The sequence below is a fragment of the Penaeus chinensis genome, chromosome 42 (genome assembly GCF_019202785.1).
Source record: "Penaeus chinensis breed Huanghai No. 1 chromosome 42, ASM1920278v2, whole genome shotgun sequence".
NCBI lineage: Eukaryota > Metazoa > Arthropoda > Malacostraca > Decapoda > Penaeidae > Penaeus > Penaeus chinensis.
In genome coordinates, this window is record NC_061860.1 from 9,434,276 (window position 1) to 9,446,775 (window position 12,500).

A 12,500-nucleotide genomic window follows, 5' to 3' on the forward strand; every position below is an offset into this window, starting at 1 on the left:
AGGCGCTTGAGAATTTGTCGCGAGGATTTGAGATGCGTCGTCGATATCTTGAGAATTTGAGGTCTTACTCGAGTAGGGAGTTCATTGAGAAAAATCGGAGGAGGCAGCTGTCGCATTGGAGGGGGAGGGGAGGGGTGAAAGTGGTGGGGAGAGGGTGATGGTGAGACGGGAGGGTAGGGAGGGAGGGGGAGGGGAGGGTTGGGTTGGGTTGTGGTTGGGTTGGGTTGGGTTGGGTTGGTGGTTGGGTTGGTTGGTTGGGTTGGGTTGGGTTGGGTTGGGTTAGGATGGAGGTGTGAGGATGAGGAGGGAAGTATGGTAGAGAAGTGAGGGGGTGTTGGGAAGATGTTGGAGATGGTGTGGGTGGTGGGGTTGGTGGGACGGTAGGGGAGGAGAGGGCAAGTGGTGGTAGTTTCGTTTGCGGATGTCTTGGTGCAGGGTTATCAGATGTACCGTGTCCCCCGAGGCCCTTTGCTTGTGGGCAATAGATTTTCCCTCCCCTTGTGTGCTCGTCTGTCTGTCTTTCGTTCGGTCTCGCTTTTTTCATTCTCTTCGCTATCTCCTCTCTTTCTCTCTTTCTCTCCTCTCCCTCCTCTCTCTCCCCCCTCTCCCCCTCTCCCCCTCTCTCCCTCTCTTCCTCCTCTCTCCCCCCCTCCCTCCTCTCTCTCCCCCCTCTCCCCCCTTTCCTCCTCCCCCTCCCTCTCCCTCTCCCTCTCCCTCTCCCTCTCCCTCTCCCTCTCCCTCTCCCTCTCCCTCTCCTACCTTCATTCATACTTTACTGGCTACTTTACTTTCCATTTTTTTTCGTGTCAGCGCGTTGACTAGTTCTTGTTCCCGGCTCATCGACTTAGCAACGTAGGCCTACAGAAGCATCTCTGTTCTGAATACTGATCGATCGATAGATATGCGGCCAAGATGTATAGATATAGCTATTTGGTCAAGCGATCGGCGAGACATGAATAATGGAACGGCGAGAGGCAATCAAGAAGGCGTATCGAGAAACTGAATGGAGGAAGCATGTCCTTATGATATCCCGAATGCGAAGCCAGAGTGGAGCGTGTTATATAAAGCATTGTGAAGGTGCGTTGTTGTGTAGTAGGTTATGGTACTGTTACGGTTGTATAGTGCGGGAGGTGGAGAGTCGTTGCATTGGAGGTTCTTAGACGGGAATGTATTGTATGTAGTTCATTTTACAGTGGAAATTGTCGCAGTATAGGAATATAGTGTCCGTTTGTAAATAGTTGTAAGTGGGCTTTGGTGTGTGTAGTTTATAGTGCAGTAGGGAAAAAAAATCCGTCGCCTTTATTGCACCGTCGCGTGCTAAAATGGAGTGTGGGGAAACGAAATAGGATGCTAATTTGCACCTGCACTTATTTATGCAGCGTTGCAAAGATTCGCGGAAGCCACATGGTAAGAACCCATACGGTAGAGATGATATAGATTTATTTCCTTAGCTTCTATAATTTGGCATATTGTTTCGAAGAGATGATGGCGTGAGTGTTGTTTGTTTGTCTCTTTTATAGCCTGGTAGTCGGATTTTTTTTTTCTCAAGGCGTTTGACATGTAGGAAATATCTGTTCTGAGGTTGTCGCGTGTGGGGTGAGTGCTAGGAACGGATCTCCGGGCACCTGCTGTGGCCTAATAAGGAATAAAGGACTGTCGCTACACCGCTGTTCTGTGGGCCGTTCTTTGGGCTGTTCTGTGGGCCCGAGACGCCGCCACGCATACCTGTTCCCTTTAAACGTGTATGCCCCGCCGGCTCCTTTCTCCCGGCTGTTTTTTCCCCCCCCCTTTTTCTTTCGCCCCTTTTTGTCTTTCTCTTCTTCTCCCTTTCTTTTTTGCCTTTCTCTTCTCTTTTCTCCGTTTCTTTCGGCTGTTGTTTTCCTCCTTTTCTCTCTTCCTTTCTTTCCTTTCTTTCTGCTGTCTTTCATATGTAGCGGTTACTTTTTATTTATATGTATAGATGTACACACAAGGAAATAAAATGCTAATGATAGATAAATGCATAGCTAAATAAGAGGGAGAGTAATGATTGATAGATAAATAGATAAATAAAGGGACGACTGAAACAAATACAGCTGTGTCGTTTGGTTGAGATACACTCCTGGCCCTTTTGTAAGCAAGGGGTGGAGAAAATAGTGGAATTTTCGTCTGTTCGACTATTTTTCTTCTGCTTCTTATCCTCCTCCTCCTTCTTCTCCTCCTTCTTCTCCTCCTTCTTCTCCTCCTTCTTCTCCTCCTTCTTCTCCTCCTTCTCCTCCTCCTCCTCCTCCTCCTCCTCCTCTCCTCCTCCTCCTCCTCCTCCTCCTCCTCCTCCTCCTCCTCCTCCTCCTCCTCCTCCTCCTCCTCCTCCTTCTCCTCCTTCTCCTCCTTCTTCTTCTCCTTCTTATCCTCCTCCTCCTCCTCCTCCTCCTCCTCCTCCTCTTCCTTCTTTTTCTCCTACTCCTTCTCCTTCTTTGATTTTGGATAGACTTTCTTTGCCATCGCCCGAGCCCATCTGAAATGCGGCGGGATGTGCCGTAGAGTTGCACCCTAGCAGAACTATATTCTTTTATGCACATCACGTTGATCTGGAATTTGGAAAAGATTTTTCAACGCGATTGTTGTTTACGTCCCTTGTTTCTGGGGCATTTTATCTGGCCAAGCTCATCTCAATTCACTCGGAATGCAAATTGGCAGATAAGTACCCTCATGTAATTGTTTTAACTTTTTTTCTTTTTTTTTTTTTCATTCTGCTTTTTTTTTGTTCCGTCATGTCAGCTCCTGACCTGGAACGCGTTAAAATCTCCTCTGGACGAGGAAGAAAAAATGGAGAGAGAGAGAGAGAGAGAGAGAGAGAGAGAGAGAGAGAGAGAGAGAGAGAGAGAGAGAGAGAGAGAGAGAGAGAGAGAGAGAGAGAGAGAGAAAAGAAAGAAAGAAAGAAAGAAAGAAAGAAAGAAAGAAAGAAAGAAAGAAAGGAAGAAAGAAAAGATAGAGCAGATAGAGAGAGTCCCTCGACCGGTAACCTCCGCCCGCTCGTCGGCTCCAGACACTGAGGAGAGGCGAAGCTTCTCTCTGTTACTCTACCGGCGTTTGGTACCGGGCGAGCCCCTCCCATTCCCCCACCTGTTGATTCCCTTAAAATACCTCCTCTCTCCTCTCTCCCTTCCTTATCCCTCCTTCCTCCCCCTTTCCTCACCCACTCCCCTTTCTTTTCCCTCTCTCTTCCCATGTTCCTCCCCTCTCCCTCTCCTCCTCCCCTCTCCCCTCTCCCCTTTCTCTGCCCCATCTTCCTCCACTCTCCCTCTTCTCCTCCCCTCTCCTCTCTCTCTTCCCCATCTCCCTCCACACTCCCTCTTCTCCTCCCCCACCCCTTCCTCTCCTCCCCCACCCCTTCCTCTCCTCCCCCACCCCTTCCTCTCCTCCCCCACCCCTTCCTCTCCCCCTTATCCTCCCCACAATTCCTTCCTGCCGATCTCCCCCCCCCCTTCCCCTCCGACCCGCCTAAGTGGCATCTCGCTGCATTTAATTCCCTCACTGATTGGCGTTTATGCGATCTGCCAAATTTGTAGCTGAGTTTTCTCGCGCTGTTCGGTGAGAGGGATCAAGGGCCTTGCGGCTGGTTGATTGGTTGGTGGGTTGATTGGTTGGTGGGTTGACTGGTTGGGTGGTTGATTGGTTGATTGGTTGATTGGTTGGTGGGTTGATTGGTTGGTGGGTTGAATGGTTGGGTGGTTGATTGGTTGGTGGGTTGATTGGTTGATTGGTTGGGCAGTGGGGTGGTTCATTGGCCGATGGGCTGGTTGAATGGTTGAGTGGTTGGGTAGTTGGTTGGTCGGTCGGGAGAGGCTGAAATTGAATCTGTCGACGGTGGTCTGTTTTAAGAGAGATTGGCGTATTAGGAAACTCGTCTTAATCGGCGATTTTTTTTTTTTTCTCTCTCTCTTCCTCTTTCGTTTTAAGCTAAAGCCGTAAATTTATCCTCCCTCCCCCCCTCCCTCCTCTCCCCGTGTCAGTCAAAAGAGAGACCGGCACTCACGACGGATGCGGCGGTGATCTGTTTCGGTTTTAACTGGAGATTAGCTTGTTCGAAAACTGGTCTTAATCGGGTAATTTAGCTTTTTTTTCCTTACTCTTTTTCTCCTTTTTCTTTTTCTTCTTCTTCCTCTTCTGCTTCTTCTTCTTCTTCCTCTTCCTCTTCCTCTTCCTCTTCTTGTATTTCTCACTTTATGCGCATTTTCCCCTTCATTTTTATCTTTGTATTTTTTCCCTATATTTTTTGCTTCGTATGTCTTCAGCTTTTTCGCACTTTTACCCGCAATCGTATTTTCTGTATATTCTTTCTTCTTTCGCAGATTTTTTTTCGCTCTTTTACTAAGGCCGTAAAGCCCTCCCCCGTCAGGTTAGGCGAGCCGCGCCACTCACGCCGGAGATGGCGAAGGAAGTTGGTCTGTTTTAGGAGAGATTAGCTTGTGTGGAAACTTGTCTTAAGCGTCGAATGTTGTGTTTTGTGTTTTATCCTTTTTTTTTTTTCTTTTCTTTTTTTTTTTATTTGTCTCTTTCGTTTCGTTTTATTTATTTATTTATTGATGTATTTATTTATTCATTCATTTTTTTAAGGTATTAAAGAAACCGTTGTCGTCTTTTAGTCTGCGGTGTATATGGGGATTTCGGAAAGTTTAGCAAAGATTAGGAGAAATTAGTAAGTTGATTCGACGACGACGCTTCCGAGAGAGAGGATAAGGGCGCGAAGGGAGGTCCTCCATCTCCCCACTCCCTTCCCCCACCCCCTCCCCCACCCCCTCTAAAGGACGCCTCTTGAACCGTGACGAAGGAAGGGGGCGGAGAGGCGGGGGGGGGGGGGGGGTGGCGATGACCGTCCTGACAAGAGGCTACTGATAAGGGATTTAGAGGGGGAGGTGGGGGGGTAGGGGCGTGGTGAAAGGGGGGAAGGGGAGAGGTGCAGGGAAGAGAAGGATGAAGATGAGGATGAGGAGGAAGAGCGAGAATAGGGAATAGGAGGGATGAGGGTGATGGTATTGATGATGTGATGTGATGTCTGTCTCTATATCTGTCTATCATTCTCTCGGAGGACGAAGAGCGAGCGAAACGAAACCGCGCAGATAGATAGATAGATAGATAGATAGATAGATAGATAGATAGTTAGAGAAGATGCTCTGGCCAGCGTGTCATTTCCCGGTCATATCGCATGTCACTCCACCGTCGCGGCTGTTGATGTGTTGTGATGTGCTGTGACGTCATGTAATGCGATGCAGGCTTGTGGCGAGCGCGGCGACGGAGAGATAAGCAGGAAATCGACAGCAGTCTATCGTGTGGTTTTTTTTTTATGTTTTTTTCGGCATCGCGTGTTGTCTGTCATGGGAGATGAAGGCGGTTTGAGTGAGCCACTTTTGATGGCGTGGATTTCCTTTCCCGGTGGGTTTGCGTGCGTTTTCCTCCTCGGTTGTTCGTTTTCTTTCGGTGGCGGTGAAGTCGCGTATTTGTGTTTTTTATTTTTTTATTGGTGAGAGATCATGTCAGTTTGTACTGTTGAAGTCACTTGTTGAAGTGACTCGTGGAAGAGTACAGGCGTTCGTAAGTACGGCAAAATGCACTCACTCACTCACTCCCCCTTCCCTTCTCTCCCTCCCTCCCCTTCCTCTTCTCCCTCTCCCTCTCCCTCCCCCTCCCCCTCCCCCCCCCTCCCCCTCCCCCTCCCGTACCCCTTCCCCTCTCTCCTTACCTTTGCCCATACCCTATGATTATCTACTACAGGTGAAATTAGGTGTTGGTGCATCTGCTTAACGCCCTGTACTTACACGCGCTAATGCCGGAGCATCGCCGCTTATGCCTAGTGTTAATAAGTCACTTATGCCTTTGGGTGTCATGTAATGGGGATGGTAATGGAGAGGGACCGCCCTCGCCCTTTCCCCTCGACCCTTGCTTGACCTCGCCCTCCTCTGTATTTCTTTCTTTCTTCTGCTTTCTTCTTTCTTCTCTCCTTTTTTTCCTCTATTCTCTCTTTTTGTCTCTCTTCTTTTCTTTCTTTTTTTCTTTCTTTTTCCTTGCTTTTTCTTCTTTTCCGCCCCCCTATTCGAGAGCCCTTCGGGAGTGTGGAAGGGCGTGCAGAGGGGCACTCGATGAGCCGGTTCTCTCTCCGAGGCGGCATGACCACGGGGTTCCGAGGACAGGCTTGGGGCGAGGGTAGAATGAGGAAGGGTAAGGGGAAAGGAGGAGGAAGAGTGAGAGGTAGAAGGGGGAAGGGAGATGAGGAGGAGGAAGGTAAGGGGAAAGGAGGAGGAAGAGTGAGAGGTAGAAGGGGGAAGGGAGATGAGGAGGAGGAAGGGTAAGGGGAAAGGAGGAGGAAGGGGGAAGGGAGATAAGAAGGAGGAAGGGTAAGGGTAAGGGGAAAGGAGGAGGAAGAGGGAAGGGTGATGAGGAGGAGGAAGGGTAAGGGGAAAGGGGTATAGGAGATAAGGAAAAGGAAGGGTGGGAGGGGAAGAGGGAAGGGAGATACGGAGAAGGAAGGGTAAGGGGAAAGGAGGAGGAAGGGGGAAGGGTGATGAGGAGGAGGAAGAGTGAGGGTAGAAGGGGGAAGGGAGATAAGGAGTAGGAAGGGTAAGGGGAAAGGAGGAGGAAGAGTGAGGGGAGAAAAGGGGAGGGATATGAGGAGGAAGGAGGATAAGGGGGAAGTGGGAAGGGAGATAAGGAGAAGGAAGGATAAGGGGAAAGGAGGAGAAGAGGGAAGGGAGATGAGGAGAAGGAAGGGTGAAGGGGGAAGAGGGAAAAACGATAAGAAGGAATGCATGGAGAAAAGAAAAGGTAAATGAGGAGGAAGAAGAACAGCTAGGAAGGGTAGGGCGAAGGATAGAGAAAAGGGAGGAGGAGGAGGAGGAGGAGGAAGAAGAGGAGGAGGAGGAGGAGGAGGAGGAGGAGGAGGAGGAGGAGGAGGAGGAGGAGGAGGAGGAGGAGGAGGAGGAGGAGGAGGAAATAAACATAGCAACAAAAAATAATTTGAAATAAGAAAGAGAGAGAGAGAAAAAAAAAAATAGAAAGGGAATGATTGAAGAAAGAAGTGACGAAGAGGGGACGAAAGAAAGAGGGAAAATAAGATTAGTGGAGATGGACTGGCATGCACCCGGAGTGAGATTAGAGGTTTCTTTGGAATGCGGGAAGGGTTTCGCCTGAGGATGGGGTTTGGATGGGCTTTCTTGCATCGTCTTGCATGCAACGTTGCAAGCACGGGGGATATCTGGTTGCACTGTTTGTGCGTAGGTTTGTATTTTGTATTTGATATTAAAAGGAGGGGGGGGGGTTATCGTTGAGGGTCGATGACGTAATTAAAATGGCAGGGAAGTAGATTTCGTTTAGATTTCGCTCCGATATTTGAGGTTTGTATAGATGCGCACGCACACGAAAGCACGCGCACACAAGCATGTACTGCAGGCATACACACGCACGCACACGCAAGCAGGCACGCTCTTTCGCTCATACGCACGCACGCACACGCTTACGAGTTTTACACATTTAGATGTAAATGATTTTTATCGATGCAAAAACCAACCACTTTGAGGAGGTAAGGAAGAGACCTGCTCGTCATAACTATGCTAATTGGGCGACCTGCAGGCAAGCTTTCACTGGGTGCTCGTGCAGGCAGGAAGGTGCAGTCGAGGCTCTCTCTCTCTCTCTCTCTCTCTCTCTCTCTCTCTCTCTCTCTCTCTCTCTCTCTCTCTCTCTCTCTCTCTCTCTCTCTCTCTCTCTCTCTCTCTCTCTCTTGGCCGTCTTTCACTCGCCTTTCTTTTTTTCTTTTTTTTTTTAGCTTTCGTTGTGTCTGTATCTTTCTTTTTTTTCTCTCCTTCTTTATCTTTATCTTTTTCTTTCTTTCGCATTCTCTTTTCTCGTCCCCCATCCTTCCCTCCCTCCCTTCCCCCTCCCTCCCTTCCCCCTCCCCCCTTCTTCCCTTTTTCATTCTCATTGCTACCCCCTCTCCCTTTCTCCCCTCTATTTACTTTCCAGCCCTGCCACTCCTAGCAACAGTGTTCTTACCCCCCCACCCCCCCTCCCTCCCGTGGAAGAAGGAACGCATACATCCCCGTCCACCTCCCCCTCCCTCTCCCCCACCTCTTTCGAAGATGCTGAAGAAACCCGCCTCATTCCGCCTCTCCTGTCCACTTCTCTCTTCTTCCCTCCTTCCACCTCTTTTGTTTCCCCTTCCTCCCCACCTCTTGTTTCCCCTCCTTCCTCCCCACCCTCTCTTTTCCCCCCATTCTTCCCCACCCTCTCTTTTCCCCTCCTTCCTCCCCATCTCTTTTGTTTCCCCTCCTTCCTCCCCATCTCTTGTTTCCCCTCCTTCCTCCCCATCTCTTTTGTTTCCCCTTCTTCCTCCCCACCCTCTTTTCCCCTCATTCCCCCCCACCCTCTCTTTTTCCCTCCTTCCTCCCCACCTCCTCTCTCTCCTTCAACCTGCTCTTCACTCTTCTCCCAACTTCCCGTTCCTCTTAGGCCTTCTCCACCCCCACTCCCTCCCCTCCCTCTCCACTTTTCTCTCCCCATTGCTCTTCCTCCGTTTCCCCTCTCCCTTCACCCTCTTTACATCCCTCTCCCCTCCTCTCATGCCCCCCCTACAACCCACTCCCCCCCCCCGTTTTCCTCTCCCTTAGCCCTCTCTACATCCCTTCTCCCCCCCCCCCCTTCCACTTTCCCCCCTCCCCCCTCCCCCCTCCTGGGCGCCGGGGAGGCTACACATACCAAGCTATAAATAGCCAGTCTCCGTACGAGATGGTCCCGGCGTCGGCTCCGCCTCTTGACCGCTGTCGTCATCGCCTCTCTCGCTCTCGCTTTCTGTCTGTCTGTCCGTCTGTCCGTCTGTCTGTCTGTCTGTCTGTCTGTCTGTCTGTCTGTCTGTCTGTCTGTCTGTCTGTCTGTCACTCTCTCACTCACTTTTTCTCTCTCTCTTTCTCTCAATTTCTTTCTCTCTTTCTTTCAATTTCTTTCTCTATTTTTCTCTCAATATCGCTCTCTCTCAATCTCACTCTCTCAATCTCTCTGTGTGTCTGTCTTTGTTTGTCTGTCTGTCTATCTATCTGTCTGTCTGTTTCTCTCTCCCTCCTTCCTTTCCTTTGTTTCTCTTATCTATTTTGATTTATCGTTCCTCTCTTTCCCTTTCTCCCTCTCTCCCTCGCCCTCTAGTCCACTATCGGCGGTTAAGAAGATCATTGAGTGCGGGGGGGGGGGGGCTGTGAAGAAGGGGAGAAGGAGGGGGGGGGTTGTGAAGAAGGGGAGGAGGAGGGGGGCGTTGGTGTATCCTGGTACAGTTGGGATAAGTAACAACAGTTCGAATGGGCTCCTGACGTAGGTGGCACTTCTTTGGTGGCGCCCTCCTCTTCTCTCTTCTCTTCTCTCTTCTTTTCTCTTTTCTCTTTTTTCTCTTTTTTCTCTTTTTTCTCTTTTTTCTCTTTTCTCTCTTTTTTCTCTTTTCTTTCTTTTCTCTCTTTTCTCTTTTTTCTCTTTTCTCTCTTTTCTCTTCTCTCTTCTCTCTTCTCTCTTCTCTCTTCTCTCTTCTCTCTTCTCTCTTCTCTCTTCTCTCTTCTCTCTTCTCTCTTCTCTCTTCTCTTTCCTCTCTTTCCTCTCTTCTCTCTTCTCTCTTCTCTCTTTCCTCTCTTCTCTCTTCTCTCTTTCCTCTCTTCTCTCTCCTCTCTCCTCTCTTCTCTCTTCTCTCTTCTCTTTCCTCTCTTCTCTCTTCTCATGCCTCTCTTCTCTCTCCTCTCTTCTCTCTTCTCTCTTCTCTTTCCTCTCTCCTCTCCTCTTCTCTTTCTTCTCTCTCCTCTCTCCCTTCCTTCCCTTCTCCCTTCTCCCTCCTCCCCCCTCCCCCCCTCCCCCCCTCCCCCCTCCCCCCCTCCCCCTTCCTCCCGCCGATGTATGAAGGGCGGCGTCTGTCCAAGAAGGCGAGAAGCAAAGGCCGATAAACGGAGGGCGAGGAGCGGAGGCGAGGGGCGGGGCGGCGGAGGTAGCGACGCCGACGCGGGTGTGATTGAACTTCTTTGGACGTTTAGGAATTTTCGAGTTTTAATTTTTTTGCGTACATATGGATTGATTGATTGATTTTTGTTTATCTTTGTTTGTGTGGGGATCGTATGTTGATGTCGGTTTGATTTTTTTTTTCTTTTTTTTATCTCTCTCTCTCTCTCTCTCTTCTCTCTTCTTCCTCTCGTCTCTCTCTCTCTCTCCTTCTCTCATCTCTCTCTCTCTCTCTCTCTCTCTCTCTCTCACACATTGTTCCTCTCCCTCTTAAACTTTCTCCTTCTCTCACTCTAGTTCTGTCTTCCTCTCCCTCCCTTGGCTTCTATTTCTCCCTCTCCCTCTCCCTCTCCCTTCCTTTCCCCCTTCTCTCTCTCTCTTTCTCTTTCATTTTCTCTTTTTCCCACTTTCTTTCTCCCTCTCCCTCTCCCCAGCTGATAGTAGGTGGAGATCCATAACTCAGGAGGTAGTTATCTGGGCGACGCAAAGGCGGTGCTTTGTGCTTCCTAATACGTAAATACATACGTACATATATACATACTTGTGTGTACGTGTACGTGTGTGTCTGTGTCTGTCTATCTGTATGTATTTTTTTTTTCGTGTGTGTGTGTGTGTGTGTGTGTGTGTGTGTGTGTGTGTGTGTGTGTGTGTGTGTGTGTGTGTGTGTGTGTGTGTGTGTGTGTGTGTGTGTGTTTGCTCGCGCGCATACATGCAAGGGCGTGTTTACGCTTCATTTCACTATTATATCCGCCATTATGGAAATTGGAGCATAGCAAATCACTAACCTCTAATTTTTCTCTCGTCAGGTACGCACCGTCTGTTGTCATTGGCAGCCCTGTCGGTAAAGTAGTAGTATACCTGCAGTTTAATTTTTTTTTTTTTCATAATATTTTCATTATTCCCATCTTCATCATGCCTTTTACGGTGGAGTTTAGAAAGTTTGAAATTATATAGTAAGTCCGGCTTGTTTCCTTCATTTTCCCTTAGAACAGGCGACACCTTGTGCCATAAATTTCGGGCTTGACAGTTGATGTGGGTTTTGTCGCCTGTTCTCTTGGTGGGTAACATTTCGCTTAAATATTTATTATACTCCCTGAAACCCACGCACATGCACGTGGATGCATACGTACACATACATGTACATGCATACACATGCACATATGCACATACATGCATGCACATACATGCATACACATACATGCATACACATACATGCATACACATACATGCATACACATACATGCATACACATACATGCATACACATACATGCATACACATACATGCATACACATACATGCATACACTTACATGCATACACATACATGCATACACATACATGCATACACATACATGCATACACATACATGCATACACATACATACACATACACATACAAGTACATGCATACACATACAAGTACATGCATACACATACACATACACGTACATGCATACACATGCAAATATGCACATACATGCATACACATACATGCATACACATACATGCATACACATGCACATATGCACATACATGCATACACATACACACGTGCGCCTACATCCATACACATAAACGCACATGTACGTACGTACATGCACATAAACGCACATGCATGTATACTCTATTTCTAGGCATTACTATCCTTAAGATGTTTTATATTTTGTATGTGCATAATTCCCCTCCTGTCTTGGCCTGATAGATATCTGCCCGATGAATCTACCTTTTATTTCGGGCACAGAGGAGCGTAAAAGATTTCTGTCGTGTTTTTATTGTCATTTTTTATGGGGCGTAGAAAGACGTAATATATATGTACTGCAGAATTCCATTAGTTTTTCGGGCTTAGGGGGGCATGAAAAGGCATAACTCGATAGATGTAATTTTGGACTCGTGTGTCTCGTCATGATTGAGCCCTTGGCCATGAATGACCCAGGGAGTGGCGGGGGCGGCGAAGGGGCAGCTGGAGAGCGCTCGTGGGCGTGGGTGCGGGCGTGGGTATGCTGTACGAGGCCTGATTTTTTTTCTCTTTCCTGTGTAAGAGAGGGAAACACGCACGCACACGCGGGCACCACACACGCACACAGGCACGTACGCACGCACGCACGCACGCGCGCGCACGCACACACACACACACACACACACACACACACACACACACACACACACACACACACACACACACACACACACTCCTTTTCCCTCCTCCCTCACCCCCCTCCTCCCTCCCTCCCTCCCCCTCCTCCTCCTCCCTCCCTCCCTCCCTCCCCCTCCTCCTCCCCTCCCCTTCCCTCCCCTCCCCTCCATTCCACCCCCCCACATGCGCGCACACGCTCGTAACCCCCTCAAAGGCTGACCGGCCGGCCAGTTTTTCAGCGGCGTCAACCCCCCCCCCCCCCCTGCTCTTATCGCTCGTTCCTGCGGCCGCCTGTGTGCTTGCCTGCGTTCCTCCCTCCTGCTCGCGCGCGTGTCAGGGGTATCTGCTTGATCTCCTTGCTTGCCTTTGCGTTG

General features: G+C 49.2%; 1 protein-coding gene across 1 annotated transcript in view; it reads right to left on the bottom strand.

The window, feature by feature from the left end:
• Positions 1 to 12,500, bottom strand: part of LOC125047788 (myosin heavy chain, non-muscle-like) — a gene marked incomplete in the record, with an annotated part of 96,543 nt that overhangs the window by 39,841 nt on the left and 44,202 nt on the right.